This window comes from Salvelinus namaycush, chromosome 18 (genome assembly GCF_016432855.1).
Source record: "Salvelinus namaycush isolate Seneca chromosome 18, SaNama_1.0, whole genome shotgun sequence".
Classification (NCBI taxonomy): Eukaryota; Metazoa; Chordata; class Actinopteri; order Salmoniformes; family Salmonidae; genus Salvelinus; species Salvelinus namaycush.
In genome coordinates, this window is record NC_052324.1 from 12,352,412 (window position 1) to 12,372,737 (window position 20,326).

The following is a 20,326-nucleotide window of genomic DNA, read 5'->3' on the forward strand; positions in this document are numbered from 1 at the left end:
GCACTCTCTATCTCTTTCTCACACACACACCCCACTGACTGAACATATTCCATCCCTCTCAGCGGGGTATCGCATACAATCCCTCAGACACCGAGGAATAAAATCAACACGGAGCAGTCGCTAAGTAAGCGCGCTTGGATGCCACCCTCACGCTCAGAACCACTGGGACCACACACTGATAGAGAAGCACGGTCTACAGGCTGCTGTTAACCACATTATCTCAAACACACTGATAAGTCAAACATGCAACAGCAGGCAGACACACACACACAAACCCTCACACACACATTAGCTCTCTTAATTTGAGTTGAGAGCACAAGTGACGGAAGAGCAGACAGGTCGAGTGAGGAGAGACAGGGACACAGGGTTAGAGCAAGAGCAGTAGTGTAAAGTAACTAAGTCAAATGTCTTTCAAGTACTACTTAAGTCGTTTTTTGGGACTATCTATACTTTACTATTTCTATTTTTGACAGCTTTGGCTCCACTACATTCCAAAAGAAAATATGCACTTTTTACTCCCATACATTTTCCCTGACACCCAAAAGCACGTGTTACATTTTGATTGCTCAGACAGGACAGCAAAATGGTCCAATTCACGCACCATCAATATAACAAGTTGTCATTCCTACTGCCTCTGATCTGGCAGACACACTAAACACAAATACTGTGTTTGTAAAATATGTCTGAGTGTTGGAGTGTGCCCCTGACTGTCCATAAAAAAAGAAAAAAATCGGGCCGTCTGCTTTGCTTAATATCAGGAATTTGATGAATAGCTGTTACTTTTTAATTTTACTCAAGTATGACGGTTGAGTACTTTTTCCACCACTGTACTTAAGTATATTTAAAACCAGAAACTTTGAGAATTTTACTCAAGTAGTATTTTACTGGGTTACTTTCACTTTTACTTGAGTCATTTTCTATTAAGGTATCTTTTCTTTACTTTTCCTCAAGTATGACAGTTGAATACTTTTCCACCACTGACCAAGAGACAGAGGGGATAGAGGAACACAGTTACAGAGCGAGAGGCTATACATACTGTAGTCATACGTGGATGAATTGTGTGTGTGTGTGACAGTGTGTGTGTGTGTGAGCATGTGCGTGTGTGTGTGAGCATGTGCGTGTGTGTGTGCGCATGTGCGTGTGTGTGTGCGCGCGTGTGTATGTGTGTGTGTGAGTAATGGTGCAACGCCTCAGTGTGGAGGATTAGCTCTCCTGGCCCAGGCTTTGAGTAATCTTTCCCCCAGTTACATAACACTGGGCCATTAGTCAGTAACACACACACACACACACACATACATACACACACACACACATATACACATACATACACACTGTACACATACAAACGATGAGTATATTTTCCTCTATACTGTTTCCTCCCACCAACTAAGGTGTTGCTTGCTCCTTCCCCACAATGAATGTTACCCAGTGAAATAAAGTTTTATGTTCCTAATTATGACAATATAGAGAATGCTGTTCAAGCTGTGGGTAATGTTGATGAGGAGATGAGATAGATCGTGTAATGTGATATAAATGATGTGGAGTAGATTATGTAAATTAAACTGTGCACCACAGTATAGATTATGCTGTGGATTGCTTCCGTAGACCTTCAGGAAGCATCGATCCCCTGATAACGCCGGGATTGGCTGATCAATGCAGATGCTGGATGCCTCAAATTCTATTGGCATTGGGACCTCATGCATGGCATTGTGGCTATTTGTGTTTTACAGGCCAGAGTTGAGAACAGAGTGGGTGTATGTGTTTGTGTGTATTTGTGTGTGTGTGTGTGTGTGTACGAAAGAGAGAGTGAGAGTGAGAGAGAGGAGAGAAGAGGAAGATGTAGAGAGAGAGACAGAGAGAGTGAGAGAAGAGGAAGATGTAGAGAGAGAGACAGAGAGAGTGAGAGAGTGAGAGAGAAGAGGAAGATGTAGAGAGAGAGACAAAGACAGAGAGATGAAGGCGTGTGGGGCCTTCTGTGGTGCCGTCTGTAGATTATGGAGTGTGTTGCCGTCTCACATCTACCCACCACACCCCCTTCGCCACCCCTCTTTCTCTCTCTCTCTCTCTGGAATTCTGTATTTTACAATAGAGAGGAAGTGTGGGAGATTGTGATTGACACCTTTCACTCACAGAGAGGATCACATAGACCACACCCAACCCCTGACCCATCCTCCTCCTGCTCTGGACTGAACTCAGTGACCAATACCGTCTATGGGAGGGTTAGCCTGTGTGAAAATGGCATTGCATTGCAGTAGTGTGTCATTGTGTGTCTGTGTGTGTGTCTGTTGGAATGCATTTGTGCATGTACACACATACAAACATATACATATTATTACATTGTGCGTTTGGTCACCTGTGTTAGGCTTATGCATGTATGCATATCTGTGAGCATGTGTGTGTGATCATGTGTGTTTGCATGTGATGTGCGCATGTGTGGTGGCATCATAGTATTATACTGAAGGTGTATCTTGTGGGTCACTGTGGATGAGGGTGGGAGTGTACAGTAAGTGTAAAGGTACACGTGGTTCCAGAAGCCCCCTGGCCAAACATAATCAAACCGAAAGAAATGAACCCATCTGCAAATATGATTTTTTTAGGTTTGAAACCCTAGGAAAAGATGCAAAAAGAACCTCAAAATGAAAAATTATTCAAGTCGAAAGGACAATTTTCGAAAAAAAAAAGTAGGGTGTTCATGATTAGAATGATACAGAACTTGAATAAACCAACTATTAACGATAGGCTATAGCCCTCTCAACAAAATGGCTTTCAATTATTTAATTGGCAATGAAAATGTATGGGGAGGTTGAACTTGGGAAACAAAATGCTTGGACCCCAACCATTAAATCCTAAAGACGAAGTAATGGAATGGAATCAGCCAAATTAAAATAGCAACAATTAATCAAAAGCACTTAAAAAACATTTGACCCTGAGCGCGTTCTTTTCGTATGTGTTTCGTGTGCATCAGGTTATAACTATTTTCAGAACGTTTCCTTCTCGTCATTGGATAACTGCTTGTCATTAAATAACGGAAATTGAACAGTATAAGACGAGAAACTTTTCTCTTTTTCACCACAGCATTTTCTCCTTCCCTTGGTTGGTTTTGATCATCATTCTAGTATAGGCTACATCATCGTCCGTCGGTCAGCCGGGACAGGAGGTTTGACAATTGCTAAATGATCATTAAACAAGGCATATGAGGGGGGCTCTATTTTTCATAACCTCGTGGATGTGATTGCATTTCTCTGTGAGCAGTGCAGACTCCACAGGCTGCGAAGGTTGGGAGAGGGGCCGCGTGGCGCACACTGATTTAATTCTATCTGACAAACCCTTTGGGGCGTTCAGCAGGATAGACGGAGAGAGAAAGACAGGAGGATAGAGAGAGACGCTTCGGGCCCTCTTCTACCCACCACAACTATAAAGCCGGAGATTTCGGCATCCCCCCAAGAAGCCCATGCACGAGAGTGGTCGCAAAGCCCAATAAAGTGTGAGTGTAGGCTACAGTTATTGCAAGGTGGGCGGGGAGAGACGAGTTAAGTCATTTGCGAGAGAGAGAGAGAGAGAGATTTGTCCTCCACAAAGTTTTCGTTCTCTTTTTTCTCCAGGGTTATAAGAGAAGGCCTGCTAAATTGCTGAAATGGCTAATCTCAGAGGCAAACAGAGGTGTATTTTAATCCTTCTAATGTTGAATGAGGCGCTTAATTTTCAAAGCCAAATAGCAATAGCATTGGACTCGATAATATGAATGTAAAAATAGGAAAATACTGTTAATTAATATCACAGAATATTGTTGCACTTTGAAAAAAATATTAATTAATTAGTCTAAATATTGTCTTATGGCTATAACTTCAACAATGGGCTTAGAATAATCATAATTATTATTTTAATGTTATTTATTTTAAGAGTCATTTCTGTACGGGGCATGTTGTATCTTTAATGATGACACACTCAAATTAAGCTCGCCATTGATAATCTATGTTTAACGTTAAATTACCCATAATTCAGTACAGTTTAGTTTAAAGACACTTTATTAATATCAACACAATGGCGTTTTTGCATCATTTGTCATAGGTCTATACACCTACAACGAAGGAATGAGAATGCAGCCTGAACAACAGAGATATAGACTCCCTCTAAGTGAGGCTATCACCTGTCTTTCATTGAACAAACTGGTTACTTCATTTAGACTTTTACACTATCATAATATTTCCTGTAGGCTTATATTCATCACGGGTTTCCGTTTAAGTGATGATAGTTATTTTACAATTCACAAGGTAGCCTATAGGCTAGTGGTCATACAAATTAATAACACTAGACCTACGCAATTTGACAACAAATCACGGAAATGTTCATTTTCAATTATTGGACAGAACAGCATTGCCACTATGTTTCGTTAGTCTGACATCATTTGTAGGAGTAAATGGTAAAACAGGCCTACTAGTCAGTATTAAAGGCCTTGGATCCAATGTACATGATTGTAAGGGGAGAAAGAGGGAAAAGGAGAGAGAGAGCTGTGGATTGAACTTCCATCTCGAAGACATGGGGACATTACCCTCTCTCTCTCTCTCTCTCTCTCTCTTTCTCTCACTCTTTCGTGTGTGTGTGTGTGTGTGTGTGTGTGTGTGTGTGTGTGTGTGTGTGTGTGTGTGTGTGACGTGGGGGTCACTAATGTTGCATTTCGATGCTTACGGAGCGGTGCTGCGCTTGACTGATGGATATGGGTTAGTAGAGCGCACTCCAACACAGAAGCTCCTTGCTTGGCCCTATATCACCACGGAGGTCTGTAGGACACAGCCTATACATGGAAAACAAGCTTATATTTGGGGTTCTGATGGGGTACGACAGTTGAACGAAGCTCATGAGGCATGTCTAACTTATATTCTTCAAGAATTAATGGGTACATATCATTTCTAAGTCCAAAAATGGATGCTGCAACAGCAGATTGCCCTTTAAAGACAAAAATGTCTTAGCATTTTTTTTTTTCAGAGAGCAAATATGTATAGGCTGTGTGTCCTGCAGCCCATGGTGCTATAGGGCCAAGCAGGTGTTCCAACGTGTCATGCGCTCTACTAAACCATTTACATTTCTCCAGCCTCATCCCTCAGCTTTTTGCCGAAACAGGGGTGGGAAAGGCTTTGTTATTGTTTCAACTGCGAATTGCCGCTTTAAATCGTCAGTGGCAATAGTTGACGGGAATAGTTGACGGCAATAGCAAATGATGTCCTTCGTGACGATGATCTCTATTCAGCCAGAGCATCTGAAGTCTTGACGCTCCTCCAAACTAAATAGTGTTGAGTTAACTCCAACACTGGGACGTTAACTCACTTATACAAGGTGTTTAAATGGGCCATACATGGACGTCTCATGGAGAACAACACACACGCACACACACAGTATAAAGATCCGAATAGGTTACTAAATAGTGAGACTAAATGGCAATTGTATCCTCAAGCTGGGGCTAATAGACTGAGGCATGAGCAAGTTGGAAGAAAAAAAACTTCCCTAGTAAAGTTCCCACAGCGCACACACAACAGAACTACAGTACGGAATGGATGTGGGGAATACCAGTGATGTGAGTGGGTAGATGCGCCCGCTATTTAAATGAGCTGTCAAAAGCAGTCGGATCCTTACCTCGCATGGTGGTGTTTGTGCGACTCGCTTCCGAATGCAGCAGTCATGAAGAAACAAACATAAATACTTTAAAAAAGCAAAATCCTCGGGCAAAAAACAACAACAATGTTAATGTTTGCCGTCGTCCACGTTCATTCGGGGAGTGTTGTTTCTGTGCAAAAGCATTCCAGACCAGAACAGGCTCGTGCTTGTTGACGCGCTGGGCAGAGCGGAGCAGAGAGCGGGCCGTGGAGTGTGGAGAGGTGGTCAGACGGTTTGAGTCGTCCGCTCAGCGAGCATGCGGCTTTTCACATGACATCTGCGCCTGAACATCTACGGGAGGTTTTCACTGTTTCCCCCGGCGGAGGGGAGAGCGCTAGAGAGGTTTAGAGGAGCAGGGATTGGACTAGCACTTTCTGCTCCTCCCACTCTCGACGTCCCCAATAATGAGCCAGTGTAGTAGCCCATAGCATACTGTAGGCCCTAATCCAGCACGTACCTTCATAACAGTGGAGATACTTTAGTTATATCGTCCTCCCTAATATGGTGTTTACAAACAGTTAGTTAGCCTACAATAACACATCATCTAACTATCTAACAACCATATTTCTACAACATTTTATAGACTAAAGAGGAGCGTTTGGGTTCAGGCTGTGTATGCCTACATCGTCAATAATCTTTAGAGTTGACTATGGAAAGAGGTCAAAATCACACGTTTCTTTAATTTCACAGACAGTTTACAGTCAAAGAAATTATTTTGTTATGTATAGGCAGGCCTTAACCTCTCACACTTAGTTAGATTAAGCTACATCAGTAAGACTAGCACATTTTGAAATCCTTCAGAATTGCGATTTGAAAAATGGTTGAATCTAAATAGTTTATTGGTTACACAGTTCAACACTCTCGCTGGTAAATATTTAATATATTGGATGTTAAACACTGTAATGGCTGTGGATTGAATAGTAAAAGAGAACCACTGAAAAAATATCGAATACCTGCAATATAGATATTGAAATACTAAATGTTTGTCAGTCAAATGTAGCTGTTTAAATGCTTATGTGTCACTGAGAGTATACATATATTACAGTCTAATGTTTCCTCTCTACTGCACATAAAGTATTTCCCAGAGCATATTTCTAGGGTGAGGGCGTTTATTTACAGTGCAGACGCTGGCAAACTATCCACTATGTGCAGGAACATGTACAAAACAAAATAACAAACAGGACAGCAGAGTACTCCAAATAACCAGGCCTCAAGTACTCCTGAAACTGTCAGCATGCCAACATTTATCTGTCTGATCAGGACAGAAATGAAGGGGCTTACTTTTTCAACATGGCCTCCACCTGGACCATGGCCTACCATTATTTACAAATCATTAATCAGTGTCACGAAATAAAAATCATATGCGCATTTTCCTACCAGAGATGTTTCCATCAAATTGACTAGTTGCATATAAAAGTGTGGATATAGTCTACATGGTGAAATTATTATGGACAAAAGAGCAACACTATTTTTATATCTCAAACGGCAGCCAAGCAACGATGATCATGTCACCAGAATAAGATCCTCGATATTTACTAGAAAGTAGCATCAAGCTCATCACCGTGATTTTTCACCACCCTGTGAAGTTCATCATCATTTATATCATCTGTAGCCTAATAAACTGCATGCTTTCCCGACGAGTCTCAGTTGGAGGACCACACAACATATTGTGACTTGAAGTTTACTTCGATAAGATGGTTAATACTGTACAGTATATCAATATTTCTACATAAAAGCACTTCCACTGACATTTCTCGCATAATAAATTTCACCGACACAAAAAGATCCCACCTCGTCTAGCGTATTTTGTTTTGCCGACATTTGGAAAGTTTACTGTCAATTTCCTGTTTCCATCAGGCCTGTCATGACATTATTCTCAGTACTTTACTCGCATAAAAAGGTTGGATGGAAACCTGGTTTGTGACTGACATAACAAGAGGAAAACTGCTGATGCCCAACCACATTTTGACATGGCACTTTGTGTAGCGTACTAATCTAATGCTCAACAGTAAGTTGAGACCCGACTGAGTTGTTAAAAAACAAAACAAAAAACCTTGGGGCCGGGGCCCTGGGCAACCGCCTATGCCACTTATGCACATGACCCTCCCTGATTCTTCTTCTACCTACAATGACTACTAGCCTACTACTACTACTACAAGGCCTGCCACCACTATACGTTTCAACCTAAATAAAGGCACAGTATTTAGCCCAATGTCTTGAGGCCCCACCGCCCCACACACACACACACAGACTGATTTCATTCAAATTAAACCCAGTTTTTATGTGTGCCCCTGTATAATGAAGAGTGATTAAAGGTCATGTGAGGTGATGATCATGGAGTTGTCCCATAGACCTTATTATGCCACTCTTACCCCAGCCTGACCAGCTCTAACCCCTGACCCCAGACTGACCCCACATGACTTCCTATTATGTCTGGCGGCTCTGGCCTCACTGTACCTACGTACAGTAGCAGTTTCAGCATGCATTACAGAGACTGTACCTTGTCACTTATGGGACCATTACTGTCCTTACTGATATTTTAACACCACGCCTTGTTTTCATTCTGAGTAGCCCAGCTACAGTAGTTCATCTTGTATTTCATGGAGAATATTAGGCTCTTGGACATACTTTGAGCACAGATGTGAGCACCTTTACATGCAAGGGTATATGTTGGTTTTTAAATGCAGGCTATAGCCTAAGAGGTCCCACTAAGCCCCTGTATTCGTGGCGTCAGAGTGTTGGACCTGGCGAGGAGAAGAGAGAGAGAGAGAGAGTGCGAGAGATGGAAGGCGGGAGGGAGAGAGACAGAACGCCCCGAGCACATCTCCACTGACCTACATTTCATCCCTTGCTTTTTTCATCCATCCTTTTCTTCATCTTTCATTTCTCTCGTACCAACAGCTCCATAATTGTGATGTAATGACCAAAGCAAGCGTGACAAAAGCCTAGACTGGTCAAAGTGAGATGGTCCCTGAAGAGTGACAGACAGACAGACAGACAGACAGACAGACAGGCAGACAGACAGACAGACAGACAGACAGACAGACAGACAGACAGACAGACAGACAGACAGACAGACAGACAGACAGACAGACAGACAGACAGACAGACAGACAGACAGACAGACAGAGAAAGACAGACAGAGAAAGAGAGAGAGAAAGAGAGAGAGACAAGGGAAGAAAGAAAAGAGTGAGCTGTGTCAAAATACAAAAGCTTTTCCTTTTTGTTCAGGCAATAAAACCTGTCCTCATATGATCTCTGTGTGCAGTGATCTTAATGGCATACAGTAGCGCAAGCATGAGCCACTGAGCACTAAGGATCCATTAAGCAGGATTACCTCTCAAACTGATGCCTTATCAACGGCGAGAAAACCTATTGATGACATGGAACTGAAATGATTGTTCCTTGAGAAGGGAAAAAATGAAGTTAAGTAAAAAAAGAGAGGACACATTGTTCTGTCAGTGGAGGTTCCTCTAGATATGTAATGGAAGATAGACCTCCATAGAAAAAAAATAGAATAATATTAATAGGCTTATCAAAAATCCTCCTTGTAAATACTATTGCCGGTATACTAAATGTGTAATTCTGAATTGAAGAAGTCTGATGCCATATGGTGTCTAAGCCAACAAGCTCTCTGAAAATGATTTAGACATTCACCCAAATTTCGAAGTTGTTCCAAATGTCAAATTTCAAAGTGTTTAAGGTTAAGTTTAGGCATTAACTCAGAAATCTTAAGGTTAGGCATGAACTCTGAATGGTTAAGTTAAGGGTTAAGGTTTGCGATAGGCTTAAAACAAAAATCTCTAAAACAACTTTCTATGTCTGGATTTGAACATTGAACCTTTGGCATCAGAGACAGATGTTTACACCCAACTATCGCCCCCATCGTCCTAGTAAAACTCAAACCTACTTGAAGGTAACAGCGCTCAAGGTTGCTCCTAGTGGCTGGTTTCCACGTCATCTCCCGACCGCCTCAGACATAGATGGACGTCGAATACTGACTTGTATCACGAGTGACCTGGCTGGTCTAAGCAGAGTGAGAAAGGAACAGATCTGGCCATGCCCAAGGGCTTAGCATAGAGAAAGCACTGAAAAGCACTCAGACCAGAGAGAGAATCCAAGGTCCCTCTCTCTCTCTGTCCATCTGTCTGTCTGTCTGCTTGATTCAGTACCTCTGCTTTGCTTTACCTTCTTGGGATTATTATCCTCCTTATTCTATATGTGTGTGTGTGTGTGTGTGTGTGTGTGTGTGTGTGTGTGTGTGTGTGTGTGTGTGTGTGTGTGTGTGTGTGTGTGTGTGTGTGTGTGTGTGTGTGTGTGTGTTTGTGTGTGTATTTCTATCCCAACCCATCACATCCTCCAATTCTAGCATCCTGAGGATGAAGTCAGTGAACCTGGACTTCTTTTCTCCTATCCGTCAGGAAGTTTGTGCCACATACAGTTCTTATTACAACACACAAGCAACCACCCACCTAAACAGACACACATGCACCACATAATTAAAGAGGATATTGGGAGGACTATTGTGTGTGAGCAGGAACAGGAGAGTATAGGCAATAGGATTGTGTTCTGGAGAGAAAGAACAAGATGTGATAGTCCTTTTTTGGGGGTAAAACTCATTCATACAACTCTGTCCTGCCCTTGAGTCGACCATCAGGAAGTTAACTTACATATAATTAGATAAGTTTCCTCCTGAAAATAAGAAATTAGGCCAGGGGTCTCTGAGGATTCCCCCTCTCGTCTCAAATGACATGTACAACGTTGCCTTTTATTTTCTCCCGAAACAAGCAGGTGATTTTCACTCTATGAACGTGTGTGTGTGTGTGTGTGTGTGTGTGTGTGTGTGTGTGTGTGTGTGTGTGTGTGTGTGTGTGTGTGTGTGTGTGTGTGTGTGTATGTGTGTGTGTGTGTGTGCGCGTGCGTGCATGCGTGCGTGCGTGTGCGTGTGTAAATCTGTGTGAGGGAACATTTGTGTCTGTGTGCATAAATGGGTGTCTGTGTGATATTATCCACCTTGAACTTTCTGAGTTGAAATGAAGGGGTTACCCCCGTGCTTCACAATCATCTACCCAACTGTGATATGACATTGACAAAAGTGTCAAAGTAGAGAGAGAGAGAATGGGAGAGAGTGAGAGAGAGAGAATGGGAGAGAGAGGGGTAGGGAGAGAGAGAGATTGAAAATACACTTGAGAAATTTGCAGAGATATACCACAAGTGACATAGGCAATTTCTGGAGAAAAATTACTTCATCATAATTTAAATCCCAAAAAGAATCGAAAGGAAAGCCCTGAAGGAGGAAGACCGTGTCACCTTGAGAAGCATTTTAGGAAAAGTCAGCTCACACACACACACACACACACACACACACACACACACACACACACACACACACACACACACACACACACACACACACACACACACACACACACACACACACACACACACGCACACACACACACACACACACACACGCACACACACACACACACGCACACACACACACACACACACACGCACACACACACAAACAAATTCACAAAATATCAAAATAAGCACGTGCTGCATGCACACGCAGTATGCTGTTCATCATGTATGTACTTCATTATATTTGTAATATGTGGGAAATCATATTAATATTATTGAATAATGAAAATGACTGTAGGATCTGATTCAAGGCACAGGCCTGATCCTATTCTTGTTAAACAATGTTGCACTCCAGTTACAGTAAAAGGCTGTGGTAACCAGCATCATATCATCAAAGCTTTATATAGAGTCAGTCAATCCGACCAAACAGGCCTATTTCCAACACTATACCTCACAGTACCAATCATCTGATTTAATTGGATTTCTGTATTATCCCTGTTTTTTCCACCCAAAACCATTAAGATATTCAATCTCGTTTTACTTTGAGTCAGTCGTTTTTTTCCACTGTCCTTATTTTACTACACTTCGGAATATGACTGTATGGCCTGAGGCGCACTTTGAAAATAATTTAGTCGTTGATTTCGTTCGGAGAGCTTAATAAACGTTGACGTTGAAATGGTGAGGAATAGCACTCAGAGGCTCAGAAGCTTTCATTTTCAGGGACTGTTGTCTGATATGTTCTGGATGGCTCTGGCAAGGGAGACAATACATAAAGTTCTCAGATGAATTTCTAAATGTTGAACACTTCATCATAAATCAATAATAATGGTTGTCCCATCAGCCCTTATTGGAAAATATCCTTTATAGCAGCTATGAGTAACAAAAAAGACCAAGAACACTGGCTACAGTATAGAACCCCACAGTGGAGGTGTCATAATACCCATAAAACCTAGAGGTCAAACAGGGAAATGGTTCCAATCATTTCCCCACCATTAATGTTTTGTGTGGGCTTACCCTGGTGGGACATTTTGATAACTATGTAAATCTCTCTCGGACAACGTGACTTTTATCAATATATGTGGCTCTATTTACTCTCAGATAAAAAAATGCAAATTTAGCAAAACTACAAATCCCTGCAAGCTCCTGTACAACTGACTAGGTATCCCCCTTTCCCTTTCCTTTCCCTTTCCTGCACATCATCTCTAGCTGACACCTTTGCTAACAGGTATTGTGTCAAATTAAGACTTGTACAAGACAGTTCACAGAATTGTCAATTTAAAGAAATGTTGCCAATTTATTCATTACTACATTTAACTAACATTAGACAGTTCATCCAGAGATTCTTACCTTTGCCTCGATTCGGCAGTGTCACGTTCCTGACCTGTTTTCCCTTGTTTTTGTATTTGTTTAGTATGGTCAGGGCGTGAGTTGGGGTGGGCATTCTATGTTGTGTGTCTAGTTTGTCTGTTTCTGTGTCCAGCCTAATATGGTTCTCAATCAGAGACAGCTGTCAATCGTTGTCCCTGATTGAGAATCATATATAGGTGGCTTGTTTTGTGTTGGGGATTGTGGGTGGTTGTATCCTGTCTCTGTGTTTTGTCTGCACCAGATAGGTCTGTCTCGGTTTTTTCACATTTGTTATTTTGTATGTTGTTTGTAGTGTTTCACTTGTTCTTTAATTAAACATGTTGAACACTAGCCGCGCTGCACTTTGGTCCTCTCCTTCACCCCTGGAAGAAAGCCGTTACAGGCAGTCTCGTCCAGATCATTATGGCATTTGTAGTTCTTTATGATAGCCACATTAGCAGGTAATTAGCGTTTCATTTTTGGGGGTTAAATATATGCAAATATATTGATAAAAGTAATCTTGTCCAAGAGAGATTTACACGGTTAGCAAAACGTCACACCAGGGTAAGCCTACACGAAACACAGCCCTTATTTTAAGTGTTTCTATAAAAATGAATGTTGCAAAAACAATTGGAACCATTTTCCTGTTTGACCGCTAGGTTTTATGGGTATTATGACTCATACTGTGGTACTCTATTACCGTTTCCGATTATTCAGTCTCCAATAGTAATGTTTGCTATGACTGCGTAAATGTCATTAAAAGGTGAACTTTTTCATCGTTTTTCTTTCAGTAATATCAGGAATTTCCACCATATATTTATCTTATTTTCTTAAGGCATTTCTGGCCTGTCAATGTGTGACGTCTATACCTGGAATGACAAAATCCCTATTGTCGGAATGATAACACACCACACAGGCCCCTATCGCTCAGCACTTTATCAAATCCTGTCCACCACTAACCGTTACCCTTAGACTTCTGCCCTATCAGATGGATGCTTGGCCAGAAGCTTTTACAGGGGACCAATAGATCCTCTTACAGTCTGTTCCACAGGGGCAGCACTAAGCACTTTAATCTGGAGATAGTGACTGTATGGATGTGGGGGAGTGGGCATGGGTAGAAGAGCAGAGGCTCATGTTTTTAACCCCTCACTCGCCCCCTCCTCTTTAATCCCAAGTCTAGCATGTGGATTAGAAGGCAGTGTCCCTCACCACTGTTTGACAGAAAGCAGCGTTTCTTATAGCACATCTATAAGATTACGCCTATAAGCAGTTTTCCCTCCCCGCATGTGACAATATTACAGTCAGCACGAGGCCAATGACTTTATATGCAATCAGAGCATCCCTCCATACATCCACCATGTATGATCAGGGCCTGGTATGTCTACAGCAGTGTGTGTGTGTGTGTGTATATATACTGTATATATGTGTGTTTGTATCCAGGTGTGCCCATCAATGTGTCGCTATCACTCACTCACTAGACTATAGAAACACACACACCCCACCATGCTAATATGACTATAACCTTTAACTGTTGGCGAATATTTGACATCTCTCTTTGTTTGGGGTGAGGTGTGTGCGTGTGTGTGTGTGTTTCTGTTTGTTTAATAACGTTACCGGATTTTAGTGGAAAGAAAAAAACCTTGTCATGATACAGTAGACTTACGTAATATACAGTATAGTAAGAATAATTCTAAAAAATATGCTAAATATAGTATATTCCCAAATCAGTCCAAATCATCAGCTCTCACTCTAAGCATGAGATCTGATTTAGAGTTTTGACCTCACATAACTCTTGATGTTGGTTCATTTACAGTATGTTGATTCATCTGACCACACGGAGGATAAGTTCGTAAGTAAACACACTGTAATAATGTTTTGGGGGGATTTGATTGCTAATGTGACAGTGTTGTAAAATGAGGAGGGGACGCATCGGGGATTACATGATATTTCTCTGGTATTACGTACGCTTTGATGAACATATACTTAAGTTCTGCCTTATGTGCTGCTGTCTGGAACACACACACAAAAAGCACCCTGTTCCATTCATACACACAAAGACCATTAGTACAGTCCAGCTGATCCTCTCAATACGAAGAAGAAAGGAGAGAAAAACATGTAAAGTCTTTGTCTTCCTCTGTCTGGCTCATTCTTTCTCTCGCTCATAGTTGGAGGGATGAGAAAGAAAAAGTGGACAGATTTGTTCATTTTAGTTTCTGGTTGAAGTGATAAACACTTTACTTCACATCGGCTATACTGTGCCATTTCATAAAGAAATACAATGGAACCACTACTCCACCACAAGTACGCTAGACGTACACATTTCACATCTAAACTGTTGTTGTTTTCATTAGAGTTTTGTCGTGGTGAAACACAATTACAATTTTATCAAATGCAGTTGCTCATCATGTAAGTAACATGTCAACTACATTATAGACTTTGTTCAGACTATTTGAATGGTATGATATTATGGTTTTTAGATACCATTACAAAATCATTGTTTCAACTTTCTCTAGGAATAATGCCGTAACACTTGACGTGAAGTGTAATGTAATTGGAGGACTGGCTCTAAACTGCTTATAAACATTAGTTGAAAAAGTTGTTTCTCTCCATGCAGCTCGGCGCGAGCACCACGTGGCAGCAGCAACTACAACTGCACGTTTGATTGGCTTCTAATTTGAAGACATTCGAGTGAGCGTTAATATCAGAGTCACAAGATGTGCACAGTTTCAGTAGTACATTGAGTGTTTATTTACATTTGCATCCGAATTGAACAAACTATAAGTATGTCATGGTACATTACTTTGCTTTTGAGGGCAGTCTGAGATTCTGCGGATGTTTCAGATAAGTTGCTCCCTTCGAGAGGCGATTTGCGTTGGCCGATAGTTTTTTGGACACTGTGCTTCTGGAAATCACAAAACCCGTGGCCACGAATGCTCAACGCAATGCTTGTTCATGGAAATTGCAAGGGAAATCGATTATACTAGCCAGGCAATAATGTTTATTGGGTTACGGTAATTTGTATCGAACAAAACGGCAAGAATCGATTTTAATACATTGCTGGTGTGAATCTAAACATTTATTGAAGCTATCTAGCTAGCTAACTATTTTATTTACATAGTCCACATGTGTACATGATTTATGATTTATGAATATATTAAATCAAATCAAATTGTATTAGTCACATGCGCCAAATACAACATGTGTAGACCTTACAGTGAAATGCTTACTTACGAGCCCCTAACCACAATGCAGTTTAAAAAAATACGGATAAGAATAAGAGATAAAAGTAACAAGTATTTACTAATATGAATGAATGCATGAGGAAATGATATATAATGATTTACTAACAGTTTGGTAATGTTAACAAGCTATTTAATAGTGGCATATTCTACAGGCAGACAATCAAACAAAGTATTTCCAAAGATGCAAATTGTAAGTGTTTGACATGCAGTACTGTATATTGACCATTTAGCTCCCGCCTTTACAAATGACACATTTATGTGTCACGGCCGATGCTGGAGGAAGAAGACCAAGGTGCAGCGTGGTCAGCGTACATTTTCCTTTTTTATTTAAAATGTCGCCAACAAAACAACAAACAAAAGAAACAACCGCGAAGCTTACAGGGCATTAGTGCCACAAACAAAGTTAACTACCCACACTGAAAGGAGGGAAAAAGGGCTACCTAAGTATGGTTCCCAATCAGAGACAACGATAGACAGCTGTCCCTGATTGAGAACCATACCTGGCCAAAACATAGAAATAAAGAAACATAGAAAACAAAACATAGAATGCCCACCCCAAATCACACCCTGACCAAACCAAATAGAGACATAAAAAGGCTCTCTAAGGTCAGGGCGTGACATTATGAAACTGGAGGTCGACGGTATCTGCTAGCATTGCTCTAGCGCTAGTTCCAATAGTTTATTAAAACTTTTGTTTTTGGCGTATTTTATTATGGCATTCAGTGACATTAAGGTATACAGTGCCACTTGACTTTTTCCACATTTTGTTATGGTACAGCCTTATTCAAAAATTGAATACATTTTTCCCCATTATCAATCTACACACAATACCCAACTGGTTTTGAGACATTTTTTGCTAATTTACTAAAAATACAATTTTTAAATATTACATTTACATAATTATTCAAACCCTTTACTTAGCACTTTGTTGAAGCACCTTTGGCAGCGATTACAGCCTTGATTCTTCTTGGGTATAACGCTACAAGCTTGGCACACCTGTATTTGGGAAGTTTTTCCCATTCTTCTTTGCCACTCAAGGACATTCAGTGACTTGTTCTGAAGCCACTCCTGTATTGTCTTGGCTGTGTGCTTAGGGTCGTTGTCCTGTTGGAAGGTGAACCTTCGCCTTCGTCTGAGGTCCTGAGCACTCTGGAGCAGGTTTTCATCAAGGATCTCTCTGTACTTTGCTCCGTTCATCTTTGTCTCGATCCTGACTAGTCTCCCAGTCCATGCCACTGAAAAACATCCCCACAGCATGATGCTGCCACCACCATGCTTCACCATAGGGATGGTGCCAGGTTTGCTCCAGACAGAATGCTTGGCATTCAGTCCAAAGAGTTAAATCCTGGTTTCATCAGACCAGAGAATCTTGTTTCTCATGGTCTGCGAGTCTTTAAGTGCCTTTTGGTAAACTCCAAGCGGGCTGTCATGTGCCTTTTACTGAGCAGTGGCTTCCGTCTGGCCACTCTACCATAAAGGCCTAATTGGTGGAGTGCTGCAGAGATGGCTGTCCTTCTGGAAGTTTATCCCATCTCCACAGAGGAGAATGAATGTCACTCTGACATTCATTCAGAATGTCAGAGTGACCATCGGTTCTTGGTCACCTCCCTGACCAAGAACAAAATGTGGAAAAAGTATTTCCGAAGACACTGAATACTTTCCAAAGGCACTGTAGATACTCCAAGCTGTCTTCTCCTGGGATGTTTTTATTTTCTTTCTTTTGGGGGGGGGGGGGGGGGGGGGGGGGGTGTGTTCCACATGGATTCCCATGGATTTATGGGACAGTGGAAGATAAAGGAAAAAAAAGTATTGCAGAGACATCATTCAGAATGGGATTCTGACGTAATATTTCTTGGTTGGAGTGTTTTGAAGTGCTTTCTAACATGCTTCAGACATATTTTCATAATTAATTGTGGTCAAAGGCAAGTGATGACTCAGCAAAATGTGACAACCAATTTTCTCTGTAACGAAACAAAATATTTAAAAAAAAGTTGTTTGGGGGATCAACTACAAGCACAGAAAGAGTGAAAATAAGGCCACGTAAAAATGGGTTAACTTCGCCTTTAACCATTTTTCTCTCATTTTGCTTCAGTGACTTCCATCTCTCCTCATACCCTGCTATCCCTTCCCCCTTTGGACCTCGTTCTGAATTATCCATACCAATATCTCTTCTTTCCTTCATCCCCCTCTTTCCTGTCCTCATGTCTGCATGTCTACAGTACATCTCTCTCCCTCTCAGCCCATCATCCCCATCTCACTTTACTCTCTCTGCTCTCTCTCCAGTTAGTCTATTTCTAACTCTCTATCACAGCCCTTCCTATGTCTCCCTATCTGTCTCTCTCTCTGTCTCTCTGTGTCTTTCTCTCTCCCTATCTGTCTCTCTCTCTGTCTCTCTGTGTCTTTCTCTCTCCCTATCTGTCTCTCTCTCTGTCCCTCTGTGTCTTTCTCTCTCCCTATCTGTCTCTCTCTCTGTCCCGCTGTGTCTTTCTCTCTCCCTCCCTTTATCTCTCTCTGTGTCTTTCTCCACTCTATTTCTGCTCCCTATTTCTAAATCTCTATCACAGGCCGTTCTCCCTCCCTCCCTCCCTCCCTCCCTCCCTCCCTCCCTCCCTCCCTCCCTCCCTCCCTCCCTTTTTTTTCTCTCTCTCTCTCTCTGACTCCCTGTCTCTGTGCGGGTGTGCAGTGTTACTGTAGGATATAGGTCAGCGGGGCGGCTCGGCTGGCTCGTGTCTAGACTCAGCCTCAGTCTTGGGGGCATGCAGTCCCACAGTGAAGCACATTGACCAGCACAATCAGCAAAGCACAGAGGCACTCCAATGCACACTCCACTGTGTGTGTGTGTGTGACAGACATGAAACCTCACTTCCGAAACAGAAACAGGAGGGAGCACTAGGCACTCACGAAACAACAAAAACATTTGCACAAACACAAACAAACACATACACACTCACATACATAAGAACGCATGTATGTATACATGCATACATGCACAGACGCACACACGCATGCACGCACGCACACAGGGCAAGAGTGCTTGTTAGGAGGCCTCACAGCACAATGAGCATTACCAAAAATATTCACACCGTCTGCGATGAAAAAATGTACCCGGCGAAATGTCAGTAAAATGCCATTAGTTGATATTTACATGGGAGCCAATTTAACTACAGGCAGTCTTTACATTTATATGAAATTCAAAGGATGCATCCATGCAAATATAGGTATTCATGAATATAAATTGTACATGTAAGCATGCAGTATTTTCCATTTTCTTTGAATGGCAATAGAAATAAAACCCAGCTATTTCAAATAATGAATTGAAATCAGCATGTCTACAGAACACATGTGCATAGTATACTGTCAGATAGTAGTATTGTAGGTGTGTGCGTGTGTGTCTGGGTGTGGGGGGGGAGGCAGCTGTATGGCAGTGGGTGCTGCAGGGTGTAGGATGCTGTAGGGAAGGGTAAAGGGGGGCGATGGAGAAGGGGCAGAGGGGGGAGCATGTGTGCGGGGCAATGATTCATTAAAGGGAATCTAGCCATGTAACCCCCCCCCCCATCATCCCCCTTTTCTCCCCTACTCCCTCCAAGTCTGTAGTCCAGATGTGATCCCCCATGTTTCCCTTGATAAGAGCAGATCACAGCTCCATCCACTACAACCATGAGTCACCAGCTGTCAGCTCACATTCTGATCTCTTCATTATTAGTGTGTGTGTACATGTTTTCCTGTCTTATCAGGACCAGAATGTCCAGACAAGTCACTAGAATGTCCTGTAAAGTCACCAAAATGTCCTGAAACGTCACCAGAATGTCCTGAAAAGTCACTAGAATGTCCTGAAAAGTCACTAGAATGTCCTGAAAAGTCACCAGAATGTCCTGAAAAGTCACCAAAATGTCCTGAAACGTCACCAGAATGTCCTGAAAAGTCACCAGAATGTTCTGAAAAGGTAGGAAAAGAAGACCATTTTTGAAAAGTCATGATTTTATGCTATTTTGGACTTCAGGGTTAGGATTAGGGTTTGGGGTTAAGGTTAGGGGTTAGGTTTAAGGTTAGGTTTAGGTTTAGGTTTAATGTATATAGCTAGGGTATGGGTTTGGAGTTAAGGTTAGGTTTATGGTTAAGGTTAGGGGTTAGGGACAATTTGATTTTGAATGGGAATACATTTTTACTCCTCAAAAAGTCTTGAAAAAATGGTGTGTGTGGGTGTGTTTGTGTATGTTTTTGTATAACCGGTGGTTCCAATGAATACGAGAGGATGAACAGGAAATCTGAGAAGTAGGCAGATATTGCTTCCTCCTCGCGAACAAAAGAAGCATCAGCAAAGAGAAAAAATGCTTTCTTATTTACCCCAAAGAATACAGTCTGTAACATGGAATCCTGTGTGCATGGCTTCCATCCATTGTTTTTCTTCATAAATGTTGAGAAAATCTCATCCAGTAATCAAACCCGAGACACCTGGCTTATTGTAATGTTGGAGCTGATGGTAGGGTGCAGCCCAAACATCCCAACTCTACATTAGACTGGTGTCCTCAACCCACTAGTCTCTCAGACCTGTTCTAAACACCACAGGTCAAATAAATATTTTCTAAAGAGTAGAGACCGGACGAGAGCACCCTGCAGCTATTTTGCACCACGTCTCTTTCCAAAGTACATTTCATGATCTCAACGAGACTATAACCAGAATAAATGAAGGTTAAATAAAATAGAAATCAAACAGAGAATGG